This window comes from Mirounga angustirostris, unplaced genomic scaffold (genome assembly GCF_029215605.1).
Source record: "Mirounga angustirostris isolate CCGP_5_RB_7025 unplaced genomic scaffold, mMirAng1.0.hap1 SCAF_14, whole genome shotgun sequence".
Taxonomy (NCBI): domain Eukaryota; kingdom Metazoa; phylum Chordata; class Mammalia; order Carnivora; family Phocidae; genus Mirounga; species Mirounga angustirostris.
This window is the reverse complement of record NW_026991722.1, coordinates 68,547,279-68,566,013: the sequence shown is the minus strand read 5'-3', so window position 1 is coordinate 68,566,013 and position 18,735 is coordinate 68,547,279. Positions and strand designations below refer to the sequence as shown.

Here is an 18,735-nt window from a genome sequence, read left to right as displayed (position 1 = left end):
ATCCCCATCTCCATCCCCACCTGACCCCATCCCCATCCCATCCCATCCCTGTACCTGTCTCCATCTCCATCCCCATCTCCATCCCTATCTCTATCTCCATCCCCATCTCCATCCCCATCTATTTCCCCATCTCCACCCCTATCCCAATCTCCATCTCAATCTCCATCTCCATCCCCACCTGACCCCACCCCCATCCCATCCCATCCCTGTACCTGTCTCCATCTCCATCCCCATCTCCATCTCCATCCCCATCTCCATCCCCATCTCCACCCCTATCCCAATCTCCATCTCAGTCTCCAACTCCATCCCCATCCCCATCCCCATCTCCATCCCCATCTCCATCCCCATCCCCATCCCCATCTCCATCCCCATCTCCATCCCCATCCCCATCCCCATCCCCATCTCCATCTCCATCTCCATCCCCATCTCCATCTCAATCTCCATCTCCATCCCCACCTGACCCCACCCCCATCCCATCCCATCCCTGTACCTGTCTCCATCCCCATCCCCATCTCCATCTCCATCCCCACCTGATCCCACCCCCAACCCATCCCATCCCTGTACCTGTCTCCATCTCCATCCCCATCTCCATCTCCATCTCCATCCCCATCTCCATCTCCATCCCCATCTCCATCCCCATCTCCATCCCTATCCCAATCTCCATCTCCATCCCCATCCCCACCTGATCCTACCCCCATCCCATCCCATCCCTGTACCCATCTCTCTCTCAGTAGCCAGGCCAGGCACAGGGAAGAAACACTGAGCCTGTAGAGCACTCAGAGGGGCAGGGCAGAGCTGCATGGCTCTGCCAGTCTCCCTGCCTTCTCTCTCAAAACTCTGCTATTCCTGTCTGTGCTGGTGAATCACTGGGCGCCCTCACCCTCTGCAAAGCTGAAAGGGATACAAGCTCATGTCTGTGCCTCACAGCCTTGTTTAAAAGGCCAAAGCGGAGAGGCAGCATAGGGAGAAGTTTCAAACCTTAAGTGAAAACACGTTGGGTTTTGTGAGGATCCTACGGGAGCAGTGTTGCCCATCGGCACAGCCATGCAGCAGGTCCGGGAAAGGAGACCTCACCTGCACGATCATGCCCAAGAGCTGACCAGCACCGGCCAGGCTGGACGCCCCCAGGCAGGACCATCGCCCCTGCTTCTGCTCCATCTCTGTGCCCTCACAAATCTGCGATCACCACTCCAGGCACAGAAACCCCACTTGGGAGCAGACAGAAGTGCACATGGGGTGAGAAGAAGAGAGAAAACGGTCCCAGGTTCAACGGCCCTACAGCCCAGCTCCCCCAGCCCTATTCTCAGCCTGCATGTGCTGTCTGAAACACCACCATGACTTTACATTTCTGCTCCTGTTTAAATAAAAATAGTCTCAGGCAGAGAGAGTCACTAAGCCTCATGATGCATTCATGCCTCAGTGAGACCAACTTTATCAGAGCCCTTTCCGAGAGCAGATCTGGAAAGAAAGAACACGAGAGAGTGGGGGCTGCTGGGCTAGGGGGAAAGGCACTCCATGGAGGGCTGAGATGCACTGATCACAGCAGCTCTTTAGGAAATAGTGTAAATACACATCACATAAAATTGAACCCACTAAATCATTTTAAAACGTACAGCTTGGTGGCACGAAAAACATTCACACTGTTGTGCAACCATCGCCTCCATCCATCTCCAGAATTCTTTTCGTCCTCCCCAAGCTGAGACTCTGTCCCCATTAAACACTAACCCTCCGTTCCCAGCCTGTGGCTCCCACCATTCTCCTGTCTCTGAGGCTCTAGGTCCCTGAATCTCTAGGGACCTGGGTGGAATCACACAGTATCTGTCTTTTGGGACTGGCTTATGGCACTGAGCATAGTGTCCTCAAGGTTCATCCACGTGGTAGCAGGTGTCAGAAGGTCCTTCTTTTTAAGGCTGGATAGTATTTCATTGTAAATACAGACCACATTTTTTTCTCCATTTAGCCGCTGACGGACGCTTGGGCTGCATCCACATTTTGGCCAGTGTGAAGGTGCGGCTTGGAACACCAGTATGCAAATATCTCTTCAAGACCCTGCTTTCCATTCTTTTAGAAATATACCCAGAAGCAGAATTACTGGATCATACGGTCGCTCTATTTTTAATTGTTTAAGGAGCCGTCATCCTGTTTCGCACGGCAGCTGTACAATTTCCATTCCTATCAACAGTGCACGAGGGTTCCAATTTCTCCACAGCCTTGCTAACACTTGTTATTTTCTGAAAAGCACGTCTTTTTAAAGAAATTGGCCAACTGGAAGGCAGAAAAATAAGTGTCAAATCAAGAAAGTTCCATTGTTTTTATGAATTGTTAGAACCCAGTTATTCTTTGAAATGTGCATTAGTGTGGCTATGAAATTAGCAACTGCAAACTACCAGTCAGTCATCAGCCGATAATCTCTGAGCACCTACTACGCAGGCTCTTACGGGCGCTGGGGAGACACTGATGAATATGACAGCAAAGGCTTCTGCTCCCTGGACTACGTGATAAGAGATACAAGAAAACAAAACCAGTGAGGTCGCAAAGACCAAAGGAGGAGTGAGGGATGGATGGGCACAGAGTGTGCAGCAATGGACCGTCTTGCTGACAAAGTAACTCTTCGGAATGCATGCCAAGAAGCTGGCAGGTCTTTGAAGATGACAGGGTAGGATTTTAAGCAGAGAAAATTACTGAGTGCTGAGACAAGCTTGGTGGACTGAGGAACAAAAGGGTCAGGGTGGCCAGAGCTTCATGAGTCGAAGGCGGAGGGGCAGGTCAGGTTGACCAAGATGGTGCCATGGAGAGGCATGCCATTTCCATTTACAGGAGGCATTGGAAGGCTGCTCTGAGGAGCATCGTCAGCCGGCCGTATAGCTAGAGCACTCCAGGGAGGCGGGCCAATTAGGGGATGTTTTCAGCCTTGGGGTTGTAGCCTGGAGGCTATAACAGAGATGGAGACAATGGGGAGGGAAGGTCTGATGCCGCTTGTTGGTTGACGAGCCAGATGCAGGTGTGAGGTCAGAGAAGAATCCAGATGGCTCCTAGCACCTTGCCCTGGGCAGTTGGGTGGATAGCAGTGCCATGGACCAGGCTGATAAAAGCTGAGGGAGGACTGGTATGGGTGGGTTTGGGGGACACCAAAGTGTTCGCTCTGGCCTTGTTGTTAAGGACACGATCCCAACAGACTTCTAGGTGAAGATCACCAGTGGACACTGAACAAGACAGCACTGAGTGCTTTGTGAGGGCGTCGTATGAAGGAACAGAAGAGGTGTGGCCCGGGAACTGGCCACCCACACATTGGGTGGCATTGTGTGGTGCCCTCTGCCCCTGCCCCCCATCCCTGAGGCCCCTCCCTGCCACCCCGCCTCCGGTTACCTCGTCAGGCTGCCAGGCCCTTGCAGGAAGGCCGGCATCATGCAGTATCAGGCGGTGCTCCCCGTGGGCGGCATCCTTCAGTTCATTTTCCTAGGACGGAAGGAAAAGTTTTCGTGAGATGACCCCCAACTTCAGGGACGTGCAGGGCATGGTGGCTAAGGGTTCTGATTTTGGAGGTAGGTAGGAGGTTGGGGATGATTCTGCAATCCATACTCCATGTGAGGTGGGACCAGCTTCTTTCTTCTTTCTGAGCCATGAGTGTCCTACTCTATAAAATGGGAGTAACAGTGCTCCACATTGATGTTATAAGAATATAATAAAATAATATGTATTAAGCACATTGTGAGGTTCCCAGCAGATAATTCACCCCCAACATGTGGCGTGCTTACCTGCACGACGTCTGCATCCTAACAAGGCAATCTTGTTAAGTCAAGCTTTGACCTGACCCTTTCCTCACAAGCACTACTCCAAACACATTGCCAGAATAAGTGTGCTCGAGAAAATTTTAAAGGGTTGTCCTGCTCAAAAATGAGGTAAAAATCTCTGAGGACTATGAGTGGCTGGAGCACTGGGGATGAGCAGAACTCTGGGACCTGCCAGATTCTCTGCCCAGACAGGCACAGAATTGGGAGTCCAGGTTTGATTTGGTGTGGTTTGGATTTTCAGAATATGTGGGATTCAAAGTTCCTGCATGAGGCAAGAGACCTGAGCAGAGCTCAGCGCCTGACCCGAGGCTGGTCCAGCCCCTGGCCACCAAAGAAAGCTGAAAGTAACGTATGTCTGCCCAGAATTCTAGCTTATGTGAGGTAATGCACCTGGGGAAGTGAAGGAGCTGCCCACTGGCTCAGTATCTGCGCTGTGTTATGCCCTAGTATCACCGAGTATGGGAACTGTGAGCTACCAGTAACAAAACCTAATCCAAGACTGGGGGCATTCAGAGTGTGGTGTAGTAACTACAAAGAGGTCAGACAGGGGTGGGGCTGAGCACAGAAAGAGAGAGAAATTGGGGGTAAAATTCCCCGTTAAAGAAAAGTCTGAAAATAGAAATTCCAAAACACAGTAAAAAAAAAAACAAAAAACCTCACAGTACTAGACAGATTCAACAAAATCAATAATCAGGATGCATTTACTCCAGAGGAAATAAAAATAATAAAGCAATCTGAAAATGACTTCAATAAGTGCGTTGAGGGGTCTCACAAAGGGGAAAGAAGGGAGGACAAGAAAGAGGTGATAGAGACAATGAACGGCCACAGTGGGAGGCGACTGGTGACTCAGCCTCCAACAGTCAAGTCTGCAATTTCCCTGTTTGCCTGGTCCTTCATCTTTGTCCTCCGGTCGCTCCCTTGGGGAGCTGATATCCACCCACATCTTGAACTGATCTGGCGACTCCTCTATCACACTTTGAGTGCTCTAGTTTTATGCTCATTCACCCTCCCAACAGTAAAGGGGCAGAGAGTCCTGTGGTTTCAGACACTTCCCCCAGGAAAGAGGCTCCTCCTCACTATTCCCAGGTCCCATATTTCGGTCAACGTCCCTTCCTCTCCACCACCATAATCAGGAGCTCCTCCGCTCTTTGGATCAAACACAAGGAAGCAACCTCCACACACCTTACCCACACACCGTACTAGTGGTGATTCCTTGACCTATGGGAATCACGTTGCCTCCTCAGGAGATATTCCCCCATAACGCTGGTGATCTACAGGGGATGGGTGTACTCATCCAAACACCAGAGTTCTGACCTTGGAGACTTCTGGTGCCCGGCAGTCGACGAAGACAGCCATACCTCAGAGGCTTATGGGAGACACTTGGGTGTTATAGGGGTTGGAGTACTGATTCTGAGGTCAAACTGCTTAACTACAAATTCTAGCCCTTCTCCCTGCAAGCTGCGTGTTCGAGCAGGCTGTCCGACACCTCCACACTCTCTGAGGTCTAAGGATGTAAAAGTGCCTACTACCCGATCAGATGGTGTAGAGATGCAGCGCGGTAATTCTCACACAACACCGAGCACACGGTCGTGGCTCAAACAGGTGGCCCTTCCCTATGGCAGGCACCACCACATCTGCCTACATCTTCCCATCTTCCAAAGGACATCGCCTCTCTTTGCACCTCACCTAGAAGAGTGGACTGCAGGAAAGGAACATCAGGAAGGGGAACAGTGCTGCCTCTTTCACCTAATTTTCTGGGGGCTATAGAAATGTTACATCCACTTGTTCTGTTTATGTTCCTTCTTAGTGACTCAAGGTCAGCTGCTTAACCTGATGAAATCAATCTTCCCAAGAAAAAGGCTCAGGACCTAAATCCTGTCCAGGAAGCACTGAGCCACGGTGTCACCGTGCAAAGGGAAAGAATCGCCACCCTCTCTTGCGGATGCCATTTCTCCAAATCGGTCCAAGCATGAATTGGCACTTCGGGTACCACTTACTACACTGGACGCCCCCACTACCCCACCACCCCGCAAGAAGCCAACCACAGAAGGAGCTGCTGAAAACAAAATCATCCCCAAACAATCCTCCACCCTACGGTGAAATCATCACAAAATACCTGAGCAGGGTGCCAAAGCACTTCACGCAATGATGTCGAAAGAAGCCCATTCACTGACAAAGGCACCCAGCAAAGGCCCAAAGACTGCAGAACCTGGGATTTATTCTCCACATTATGGGTACCTCACTTTACCCACACTTGCTGTTTACCCCCGAGAAAGCCTAGAGGTGGCTGGGGGCGGGGAGCTATGGGGCTGGTTGCGGTGGGGGGGTCTTGTCCCATGTACTACAGTTACTGCAGACTGTGCCCCTTGTCGTAACAAGGGCACGATGTTGCTCTGACATGCATGTATTTGCAGTACGTAGGGGAAGATTCAGAAAATGTCTGCTGTTCATGCTTCTGATCCGATTAAGATGCTGAAAAGTGGGAAGACTTACCCTGGAAGCTCTCATCAGTGACACTGTGCAGGACCAGAGCTGCCCACCCAGGGATGGTGTCCCCGCTCCAATTAGAGGGCTCCTTTCTGAATTAATCAGCACCACCAAAGAAATACCACCGAGCAAAGCACAGATCACCTTGTGTATTGGTCGCATGCTTGAGACCAGCAGGCCCCCAAAAGATGTGGGCTTGTGGTCGCAACACGACAAAATGAGCCTCCCAACAGGCGCGGCTGGCACCAGCTATGACAATTCTCGGGAGAGGGAGGAGGAGGAGGAGGACAGAGTAGGTTTAATATAACCTGACACTCATGTCTGAGTAGCACAGCCCGGGGCAAGCGAGCAGCCATGCCGGCGCCACGATGCCAGGTGCACACACACCATTCTATGCCACGGTGTAAGCCGTGCCCCCCGGTGTCATCCCCCGTTGTGCAGGTGTGACACTGGTGACTCTGGACCACATCGGAGAGCCAGGAGCTGAGTTTGACGACACACACCCACGGCCTGAAGTCGAGGAGCTGGTGACTCACGCATCACCAGGACTGAGATAATGAAGAACTTTCCAAACACCGCTGCATGAAATCACCCTCTAGCTCAGCGCTCCTGACCTGAAATAGCGGCATGAAGAGAGCACAACCAGCCTCGCTTCTGCAGGAATTTCAGATTTGCTTTCCTTGGGAGGGCTTGAGCATCGCCATGGGAACACTTTGAGTCTTAAACCCTTTAAGTGTAAAGCCAAACAGAGTCAGAGGGTTTCGGATTTACCGAACAGTGGATGCGTGGTGAGACAGGGCCTGCCCTGTAAGAATCAAGATGCACAGATAGTTTGTTGAATCTGACTGTCTTCAAGCACACAAGGGAAGGAGCTCAGGCCTTCTCTCCACTTCCTAGAGGAACACACAGAAGTTAGGACCAGCTCCAGGGGCCGACCAGAGTTGTGGGATCTGATCTGAGGACTCTGTACTCCTAGAACCTCCCTCAAAGGGCGATTGCAGAAAGCACTAGTTACGGAGTTTTTTGATCCATTAATATTCACTAATGCATTAACCTGGAATAGCCTTATTTGACTTTTTATCTCCTCTTTAGCCAAAATATGGGGGGAAAGAATTCTGATAAGGATAAGGGAAAAAGAGAAGGACCCAGGCAAGAGTTACAAATTCAAACACCCCAGGGAATGAGCAGGCAATATAAAGGGGTAGACTGGACAAAAAGAAGAACATTCTAGAGTGATAAGAAATACAGTGATTGGAAATGCTCATGCCCCATCTAAAGAGGTCAACTGCAACCTGGCTTCAACCTGTTGAGGCCTAGTATGAAAGGGAACCCAGCTATTCCAGGTTTTTAGGAGCTGGAGGTCTGGGTTTCTATCTGAAACATCCCTGTTTTTAAATGTTGGCTTTTAATTCAGATAAAAACATACACTGTGTTCTCCTCCCCATAATAGATATGTCTACAGGTTGAGTTAGCTTAAAAATTGGGCACTTTGTAAAACAAGTCAGACCTGATTAGAATAAAGGATTGGTAGGGTGAAGTTGGGGGGTTGCTGGGTGCAGGCAGGATGGGGTGGGGGTGAATTCCCTGTGTGCAAGGAGAGAAAGGAGAAGATATAGGGTCACCAAAGGTAAGTTTGCCGACTTGTGCCTATCCCCTCTGTTGCCTTGGCTACCTGCTATGGACTGAACTGTGTCCCCCCAGATTCATATGTTAAAGCCCTAATCTCCCATTATGACTATATTTGGAGACGGAGCCTTTAGGGAAGTAATTAAATGAGGTCACAGGGTGGGGCTTTAATCCAGTAGAACCTGTGTCCTTATGAGAAGAAGAGGCAGGAGAGAGCTCTCTGCATGTGCACCGAGGAAAGGCCATGTGAGGACACAGCTCGAAGGGGGCCACCCACAAACCAGGAGCAGAGCCCTCACCAGACAGCAGCACCTTGAATTCCGGCCCCCGGACCGTGAGAAAATAAAGCTTCTGCTGCCTAGTCTGTGGAATTTTGTTACAGCTTCCCAAACTAAGACACAGCCCCTGCCTAAAACGTAGAAATACAGCCGGAGTTTCCCCCAAAGTTCCCGAGAGCAGCTCCAGGGCTAGGCGAGGGGGTACCCAGGTCTTCAGAAACCCCACCTCACTGCACCATGAACTGTAATAAAATCCACATTTCAATGGTAAGATGGCCACTTTCCCTGGAGGGAAACCATGAGGTGAGAAACAGAAAGCACTCCTTCTGACTTGTCAGTTCTCTTCACTTCAATAACATCCTCCAGTGTGTGTGTGTCAGGCACGGGGCTCCCTGGATGCCCCGGAAAGAGCAAGTGAGAGACAGCCCCTCCTTATGGGTGTGGCCGTTGGGGACACTGGTGCAGGATCACGTGTGCTATGATAGAAGAAACACAGCCTGTCAGGGTGGGAGACAAAATTGCCGACCTGACCACCCTGAGATAAAGAAAAGTCAGTGAAGGTCACGTAGATGAAGGCAAATGACTTCATATGTGCTTAAATCAGAGACTTTAGGGCTGCCTGGGTGGCTCAGTCAGTTAAGCATCTGCCTTTGGCTCAGGTCATGATCTCAGGGTTGTGGTATTGAGCCCCGTGTCATGCTTTGTCTTCAGTAGGGAGTCTGCTTCTTTCTCTCCCTCTGCCTGCTGCTTCCCCTGCTCGCTCGCTCTCTCTCTCAAATAAACAAATCTTTGGGGGAAAAAAGAATCAAAGATTTTGCAGGAGGTTGAAAGGTCAGTGGGAGAAATAGTGAATCAACATTCAGCCAACTGTCAAATGGAGCTATCTTCACTATAAAGGAAAATTTAAGCAAAATAATATCCGACATATTAAATTACAGCAAGTTTGAATTTGGACTTTATTGGCCTCACATATTTGCTTCTCTCAAATATGTTCATTCATTTTGGTTTTATGGTTTAGGAAAGCTGTAAAAATTTTATAAACCAATTTTATCACTGGGCACATGTAATTATGTTATGAATTATAAATACATAATCATAATAAGTTTGAGTATAATATAGACTATGTAGTTATAATATTCAAGTCTAGTAAAATCAGGTTGTAATGACTATCAATTATAATAACGAATAATAAAAATAATTTAAGTCAACACTGGGATGTGCTTGATAATGTTTTTCTTTCTGAAAAGGCTTTATGAGTGGTTCTCGCCTAGAGGCACAGCCAGGAGAATGGAGGTTTGAAAGGAGAAGGGATTGTGTGTGTGTTTCATGTGTGTGTGTGTGTGTGTACACGCGCGGGTGCATGTGTAAGGGGGTGGTTGGGGTGACAGCGTTTGAAACAAAGGAAAAAGAAGAATGGAAGGAGGAACCCTTTGCCTGGGTCTGGGGTGCTGTCCATGGTGCTGTCTGGGGTGCTGTCCAAGGGGCTCTCCAGGACGCTGTCCGTGGTCCTGACCCAACTCCTGCCCCTTAAGCTCAAGGCTAGGACTATTGGCTAAATCATCACGTGATATGGAGAACTCATTGGGACCTGGAGGACCTGGGCTTGAAGCCTAATTCTAGCATTTACTGAGTGTCAATTTAAATGAAAGAATGCATAGACATGCACTTTTTAAACTGGGAAGGGCCATTTGAATGTGAGAGATTGTTATGCCAATAAACAGACTGTTACTGAAACAACTATATCTGGTTTCCTGTCATGCTCAGGTCCAGGGAGGGGAGAGACAAGCCTCTAAGTCCCTTTCTATACTCAGGAAAATCTATAAACGTGCACTTGCTTTAACTATGACAGACACATGCTCTTCCAGACCTGTGTGACATTCAGGCATACTACATATGCCAATACTGCAATTACAGAGAAGCACTGTGCTATTTAAAAGCTATTTTTCTAACACAGGTTAGAGACAAGCTCAAGTGGAAAAATATAACATGTTAAGCAGGTTCTAATGCAAGCTCATGAACCAGAGAAACGTGTGAATTTTAAATAAAGCTCCTCTCCATAAATGTATTTCATTAACTTACATGTACTTGGAACCTATGCTCTGTCCTACTAATGGAAAATAAGCACAGCCAAAAATTTGCTTGGTTCCCAATGGCCACCCCCATCAGAACACAGGCTGCCCCAAAGACAGGTCTTCTCTACCAAAAACAATGGAGTTGAACCTATGGGAATTCTTTCACAGGATTCTCAAGGTTGGGGAGTAAGGGGAGAGGAAGGGTGAACAGTTAACATGCCACCTTTCCCAGGATGCAGAAAAGCTGAGACTCTCCTACACTGCTGGTGCGGATGTGAAATGGTACACTTGTTGTGGAAAACAGTTCGATGATTCCTCAGAAAAGTGGAACAGAATTACCATAGTAATCCCACTCCTGGTATACACCTCAAAGAATTGAAAATGGGTGTTCAAACAAATACTCATATGTGAATGTTCAGAGCAGCACTATTCTCAATAGACGAAAGGTGGGAACTACCCAGATGTCCATCGTCTGATGAACAGATAAACAAAATGAGGTCTCGACACTCAATGGTATACCATTCAGCCATAAAAAAGAATGAAGCAGAGACACCTGCTACAACATGAATGAGCCTCAAAGACACGCTGAGTGAAAGAAGCCAGTCATAAAATGTCCCATATTGTATATATTTGATATGAAATGTCAAAAGCAGGTAAATCAGACAGAAAAAGCACCCTGATGGTGGCCAGGGGCTGGGCAAGGAGAGGGTAAACAGTGGCTGTTAATGGGCATGGGGTCTGCTTTGGGGTGATGAGAGGGTTTTGGAACGAGATAGAAGTAGTGATTGTACCACATCATAAATGGGCTAAACACCACTGAATTGTTCACTGCAAAATGGTGAGTTTTATGTTACAAAGAGTGCCACCCATGCCTCCGGGACAGAGCCTGAAGTGAGGCAAACATGACCCCATCCATGTGTCCACGAGCTTCTTCCTTGAGTGCTCCTTGGGACCACTGGTCCCCAAAGGCAAACCACCACATCTGGTCCTCAACCAATAAACAGCAGTCTTCTCCAATGCTAGTGGGAAAGGCCAGCACTTGCTAGGTCCATCTCCAATAGGGCTCCTGCCAAGGGGACTCTCAGGGCCATTTTTCCTATATGTGATTTCAGCATAACCTGTTGCCTTCAGAACTGAATCCCTGCATAAAATGTGTCTCCACCCTATACTTGTTCAGCATATAAAATGCATATTAATTTATAAACTGCATTCCACCTACTCTCTCTCAAAAAAAAAAAAAAAGGATTCAAGGATGCCTGTAATAAAAATAATTATGCCAAAGCACCTGAGTGGATCATCGGTTAAACATCTGCCTTCAGCTCAGGTCATGATCCTGGAGTCCTGGGATTGAGCCACACGTCGGGCTCCTTGCTCAGCAGGGAGCCTGCTTCTCCTTCTCCCTGCCACTCCCCCTGCTGTGCTCTCTCTCTCACTCTCGCTCTATCTCAAATAAATAAAATCTTTAAAAAATATTTATGCAATAAGGCAGTTAAGAATAATGATTTAAAAAAAAAAGGAAAAAGAGAACACTATGTAGAAAAATGTGTGCCAAGGAAATCACATAAAGAAGACTTTTACCCATGGACTGAATAACATTTAAGTACTGAGTTTGCTGGCTGCTAATGTGAGAAAGAAAACGTATCAATTATAATTTAGTTAATGTAAAGGATGGGCCTCCTAGGACCCTCCTACAAATAACACAGCAACGTGAAATATTTAAGTGCCTTTTAAAAAAAGTGTTTTGCTTTTGCAAGAGATGATTTGTTACAAACATGGTGCTACCTCTTGAGAGCTTCTGCACTCCATGCTCTCCCTCCAGCCAGGGGCCTTCCTCCACCAAATCTCAAATTCTTGACTACAGCAACCTTGAGCTATACGAGCAAATGAGAATGGTGCTTCTACAGTCTGGCCCAATGAGGCAGGGTTAGGTTGCAAATTCAGACGAATTAAGGAGGTCTCCATATTTCCCAGACGTTGACTCAGTAAGACAAACTTTTCTCTCCCCAAAGAGAGATCACTTCCATTAGTATCAACAGAATTTTCCTTATGACTCAGGGCCCTGTGGGTGTTAGAAAATATGTCCTCAGTTTTAGATCCACACCTGTCTGCCATGTGGTAGGTACATCTGACACCATAGAAAACAGATCAAATTCTTTTTCTACAGTTTTCAGATATCTTTAAGCTAACTTTTTAGATTAAAACAGAGCATACATACACAAAAGTGCACAGATCATAGGCATACAACTCTGCTAATTTTTACAAAGTGCTCGCATCAGCATAATCATAACCCAGATTGAGAAATAGACCATTTCCAGCAGCCCTGAATTTCTCTCCTGTCTCCTCCCAGTCAAGACCCTCCCAAAACGTAACCACTCTTGTGACTTCTAGCTCCACAAATTCATTATGGCTCTTCATTAACTCTATACAAATGGAATGGAGACATCTTTTTGGTGTCTGGATATTTTTGTCAATATTTTGTCCACGATCCATCTACGAGAGTGTGAAATAGCAGCTTGCTCTACTTCATCACTTCATCTCATATATAAATATTCTAAAATTTGTTTATTTGTCTTCAGCTATTGTTGAACACTGAGGTTGACTCCAATCTGGAGCCTTTAAAAATAGTGCTGCAAAGAACATCCTTGAACATGTCTTTTGGTGGATGTGTATATCTCTTGGCCGGTATTTGTCTAGGGATGGAGCTGCTGGACCATGGCCTATACATGCATTTAGGTTTTGTAGAAACTGCCAAGCAGTTTGGGGCAGCAAGGAGTGTTGGGAGTCCTGCATCCCCACATCTGCACCGACTTGTGGCACCCATAGTTCTCCCTCATGTTGGCCATGCCAGTGGGGCACAGTGGTGCCCTTTAGAGGTACGAAGACAGCAAAGCTCACCAGCGTCATAGCTCCCTTCTTCTAGAAGTCAAGGGGCAGTGGGTTTCAGAGGTTCTGACAGAGATGACCTTACAGGGCAGACTTCAAACCGGCTGGCTCCCAAAGCCTAGGAGCTACCCAGGCATGTGAGGCACCCCGGGGCTGATGGTCAGTGGTGGTGGTTGGGACTGGGGCAAAGAGAAGGGTGTCTGCCCTCTGAGGAAAGGCCCTGTTACCCAGGCCCAGCCAACAGTGAACATGGGCAAGCATCACCCACATCTTCTATTTTTGAAGAGAAACCAGAAACCACTAGTTTGAGGTGAGACTTCCCCAATTTAAAATGCTGGCAACTAAAGAAAGCCTGTCTGAGACCTGTTTGGGGGTCATGGGCCACACCTTGCCAGCTCCGTTCAACAGTTTGTGCACCAACGCATGCTCACCTCGCCGTCGAGCGGACCTCGGGTGGGCTCCCTTCCTCAGGGGACTCTGAGCTTCCCAGTCCCCTCCGTCATGATGGCCAGTGCCCCGCTCTGAAATGGGGCTGTCCCACCTGTGGGCAGAGTGGACTCTGGATCAAAGAGTAGATGCTACTTGTCTTGATTCTCTGAACTTCGCATCCCCAAGTTCCTTTAACTCAAAGGTTATTTTTAAAAGAGTAAGGTGACGCCCTGCTTCTCGTCCTCACTGAACGACATCCTGCTCCGGCAAGAATCTGTCTGAATCTTCTGCTGCCGGCAAGCACGCCCACTGTGGATATGGAGAGACAGCTGTCTCTCAACACGATCTAGGGGCTCAGGAGCGTGGAAGCAGAGCTTAGAGTCCAGACGGCAGCTCCGATGGTCTTTGCCCCATCAGTGTCCAAGCCTGGCCACATCTGCGGGGCCGGTGACTCCCGTGCACTCTGACTCAGGTAAAGGCTGGGAGCGAGTTGGCAAAACCACCCAGAGTCACTTAGCAAAGCTTTTCCCAAACCAAGTGTGTTTCTCTGGTAATTTTAGGTGGTGCCTGGACCTGGCATTTGAAACAACTGACTCATATCCTGACAAAGTTACCCCTGTCCTCAACCCCTTGAAGTCCTCCTGCAGAGTGTCTCAGCAGGTACTGAGCTCCTGGCTCATCTCATCTACAAATAGAAAGTGGGCTGCGGGCTCTGAGCCATGGGCAGGCCACCGCACACAGAACTTCAAAGATTGCCTCCTCTCTATTTTATATCTCTCCAATTGGATTAAATATACAATAAGCAATATGGGTTTTCATTTGATAATTTAGTGATATAAAGATCCTTTTAAAAATTACATTTAGTGTACGAGTGAAATGCCTTGAACCTATTAATCAGTAGCACGTCTTGGTGAGGCCAGTGGCCATGGTCACAATGGGGCAGCAGAGTGACTCTAGGACAACAGTAATTGTGACTAATGTGGCACCAGGCCCTGAACCAGCCACCGTCACATAGACGAACTCATTGATTCCTTGCAGCAAGCCCTTCAGTGGGTCACTGTTTTGCCCCCACTTTGCAGATGGGGAAACTGAGGCACAGGGCAATTATGTGACAGAACCAGGGGTGTGTAGGAGAATGGAACAGACAGACACACAAAGACAGACTGGCTTGTGGAGGTGAGGGGACATTGTCACCCACTTTCATATTATTTCGGGTCAAAACAACATCATCCTGTGGTTACTGGCTTCTGAAATGAAGAGGAGTCCAGAATAGGCTGACACATTTAATCCCTATATGTGACAATGATTGGCTCAGTTTTCCCAAAATAGAAGCTCAAGAAGGAAGACCAAGCTCTTGTGTGGTTTTATGAATCCTCTGGGAAGAGTTTCCAGAAGGGCTTGGGAGTCTCAGTTCAGCATCAAAAAAAAAAAAAAAAATTCACCATCACACCCCAATTACATGACAGGCTGGACTTTTTGGGGGGCATTTATGGATTTACTGACTTATGCCATAGGGAGCCCCAGGCCAGCCCCAGCACCGGAGCCCTACCTCACAAGATGCTTTAGGTCTGCCCTGTACAACAGGGTAGCCACCAGATTGGCTGTTGCATTTTCAATTCAAGTTAACTTAAATCAAATAGAATTTTGGTACATAGAGCTTAATTCCCCTCCTCTTACACGTGGGCTGGACTCTGTGGCCTGCTTTTAAAGACCAGAATATGGGAGGAGAAGGACAAGTACCTGTTGTGGAGAAATCTGGCTGACAGCACCTCGACCAAGTGAGCAAGGCCAACCTCACCAAGGAGACATGGTATGTTTTTTTCTGTGGTACTTTTTCCCCAGAATCTATAACCCCAGTCTAATCATGAGAAAACATCAGACAACCCCAAAGTGGGGGATAGGCCATCAGAGGTTTATCCAAAACTGTTCAGAAATGTCAAGGTTACAATAAACAAGGGGACACTGAGAAAGTCTGGCAAATTCAGGTGGACCAAGCAGGCAGGACGACTGAGTGCAGGGTGGTATCCTGGATGGGATCCTGAGATGGGACACCGGTGCCGCCAGGCATTCTGGTCCCAGCTGTAGCTCCACGCAGTGTGAACGGGGCTGTTGATCTGCAAGTGCTGGGATCAGTCCAGTGGAAAACTCTCTGGGCAGATACGAGGCCATGATTTACCTTATGAGCTTTGCCCCAGAAGTATTCCTTCCTGCCTCTGTCGCTGACATTCTGAGCAGAACTTATGTTGCATGAGTCCCACTTTACCCTGGCAGTGCCCGACATGGGGCGTGGAGTTGGAAAGAAGACAGTTGGATCAGGTCTAAAGTACGAGGTCAGCAAAGCTCTAGAAAAGCAGGTTGAGACTCAGCTTTGGGGGTCCCCAGCTCTCCTGCTGGCTAGCTGTGTGCTGTCAGCAATTTATTTAATCTCACCTGGAGAAATGAGCACTGTGACCCATAGCCTTGCAGGGTGGTTGGGAAGATTGAAATAACTAGCCCACGTGAAAGATCCTGGCGCATATTAGAGAGAAAATAAATGTAAGTTTCTGATCTCTCCATGCAGAATTCTCCACCCAGGCTGGACACGTGCTGCATCGCAAACTGCAAAAGAAAATCTTTCTCTCTCATAAATTCATCAGCCCCGGGGACTGGAGCAAGCATCCTGATTTCTTCTGATAGGAGGAAATGAGATTGCCTCTCTGTCTAGCAAGCAGAAGTCATTAGGGGCTGCATCAGTGCTTAGAACTAAGCCGGGGTCATTTTTAAAAATTGCTCCTTTTGCTCAGGCTGGACTCAAGGTGAAAGCTTTGCTAGTTAAAAGCGTGCTCACTTTTTCTCTGTCTCTCTCGGGATGGAATTGTCAACAAATTGGCTGTTTCTGTTTTCATTCGTGCAGGATCTTTCCACCCCAAAAGCTGACAAAAGCAAAGTGAATGTCTGTAGCATCCCTCAATGTGAAAGAAAGTCTAGACTTTTCATATTTCTCACGGTGTTGTATGAGAGAGATAACTCAGAATGGGGGTCTGTGAGTGGATTTGACCCACAATGTTTTATGTGGCCCCAAGATATCTAAGTAATTATCAACATTTAAAAATAGGAAACTCTACATTTTTTTATTTAAAAAAAAATTTTTTTAAGTAGGCTCCACACCCAGCATGGAGCCCAACACGGGGCTTGAACTCACAACTCTGAGATCAAGACCTGGGCTGAGACCAACAGGCAGACACTTAACCAACTGAGCCACCCAGGTGCCCCTAAAAATAGGAAATTTTATATAAAAACAATTCATACTTTCTGGTGAAAAAGTCAGAAAACTTGGCAGCCCCCAGTCTGCATTTCCATATGGTCACAATTAACCATACACACGCATGGTTTTGTGTTTGATCCTAACTGTCCGTCCCCATCTCTAGGTAAGTAAACTCACACAGTTGGCCCTTTTTAGAGCCCAGACCTTCACCCATGCACTCAGTGCTCTTGCTCCTATAACCTGCCCTGCCCCCCAGCCTCAGGCAGAAGCCTGCACCTGCCCCTGCATCGGGGCGCTGACGGACGCTGCGTCCCTTCGAGCCGCCCTGCACACCAGTCTCCACGCTGTAGCTCTTGAATGTCTGAGCTATAATAAGCAAGCATGCTTTCTGAAGTGGCAAAATAGATGTTGCCGGATTCGCCCTGATACAGTGAGTCAGAGCAGTGCAGATCCGCTGCGGGGCTGGGCAGCTGAGCACCCTGCAAGGTGTATTTGCCACTGACTCCACCTGCTGTCTTGGCTAGGCTCTCCGACTAGGCTTCTCCCTCCCACTCTTCTTAGATCTGTTGATGGGGATGGGGTGTGGCCACCGCTGTGCGGACACAGGGCCACGGGAGGTGGGAGGTGGGAGGAAGCAGGCAGCAGGGAGCTGGCCAGGCTGAGACCGAGGGTGATAAACCCAGGACGTGCCTGAGGCTCTGCAGACCCTCTGGGGATGCGCATCAGTGATCTTCTGTGGCTTTCTACAGAAGGTGTCAGCACACTATGGCCCACATGCCAAATCCAGCTGCCTCCTGTTTTTGTGAATAAAGTTTTATTGGAACATAGCCATGCTAAGTCATGTATGAAAATCCCTATCATTACAGACCTTTTGGGAGAACATATATATTCTACTATACTCTGGATATATATTATTTGTATATTAACTGTTTCTTTATTTTTCTACATAGCATGGTATATGTAGAGAAGCAAAGCAGGAAACGACAATTTCTAGAAAACGAGGTCAGAGAAGGTGTCAGGTAACATCTAAGCAGAGACCTAATGAGGAGAAGTAGCAAGCCCTGTGGATAGCTCATGGAAGGCATGCCAGGCGGAGGGGCAGCATGGCAAAGGCTGAAAACAGAGCACAGCAGGAGAAAAGGTGAAGAACACGCGCTAGGAGAGGTGGCCAGGTGTGGGCTCTGGCAGGAGTTTGGGTTTTATTCAAAGGTTGATGGAAAGCAGTGAAGGGTTAAGAGCTGGGATGGTAGGACCTAACAAAGGACCCCGAGATGAGGAGGAGTGGGGGAAAGGGTGTGGGAGACCAAGGAGGATGTGGGCAGCCCCACTGGACTGCGGGATCAGGGGATGGCAAGGGAGGAGGAGACTGGGACCTGGGGCAGAGGCCCCCAGCATGTGCATGTGCCCCCCAGAGCAGGTCTCCCTCCTAAGGCACCCCACTCAACTCCCAGCTGACTCCCTCAATTCTCAGATGCTCTTTGAGCCCAACGTGAATTTTTATCACAGGATATCTGCTTAATCCCTTGCTTTTGAAAACACACATAATCCTGTTGCAGAAAAAGAAACTGGCAAATTGAATTTGAGAAAAGAGGGTGGTGGATGAGGAGGAGTCCCTGAACTACACAGTTTCAAAGAATTACGAAAGGAATGATCCCATTCTTATCAAAAAGGATTTCCTCTGCAGGACAAGAATAGCCTAATACCCACAGCCAGAGGTGAGCACCACGAGGCCACAGCCTGCACGAGATGCATGCCTTCACCAGCTTCCCGGGGGCTCCAGAACATGATCGGGCTTGAACGCCCTTTAATGTCAGAGATGATAAATTTCATCCGATGAGACCCCAGGTTTCCAAGTGGATTTTTTAAATTGCAAAAGGGGAAAACAGCCTTTCTGTTTTAAGTAGGAGCAAAACTGATTTACAAGG

The 18,735-nt window shown here is 48.1% G+C and overlaps 1 protein-coding gene across 1 annotated transcript in view; it reads right to left on the bottom strand.

Moving 5' to 3' along the window:
* RIMBP2 (RIMS binding protein 2) overlaps positions 1–18,735 on the bottom strand; it is a 205,733-nt gene that overhangs the window by 86,404 nt on the left and 100,594 nt on the right. The window contains exon 3 of the mRNA XM_064578194.1: positions 3,367–3,456. The gene's annotated coding sequence lies outside the window, so the exon portion shown is untranslated. The remainder of the gene's footprint in view (positions 1–3,366; positions 3,457–18,735) is intronic.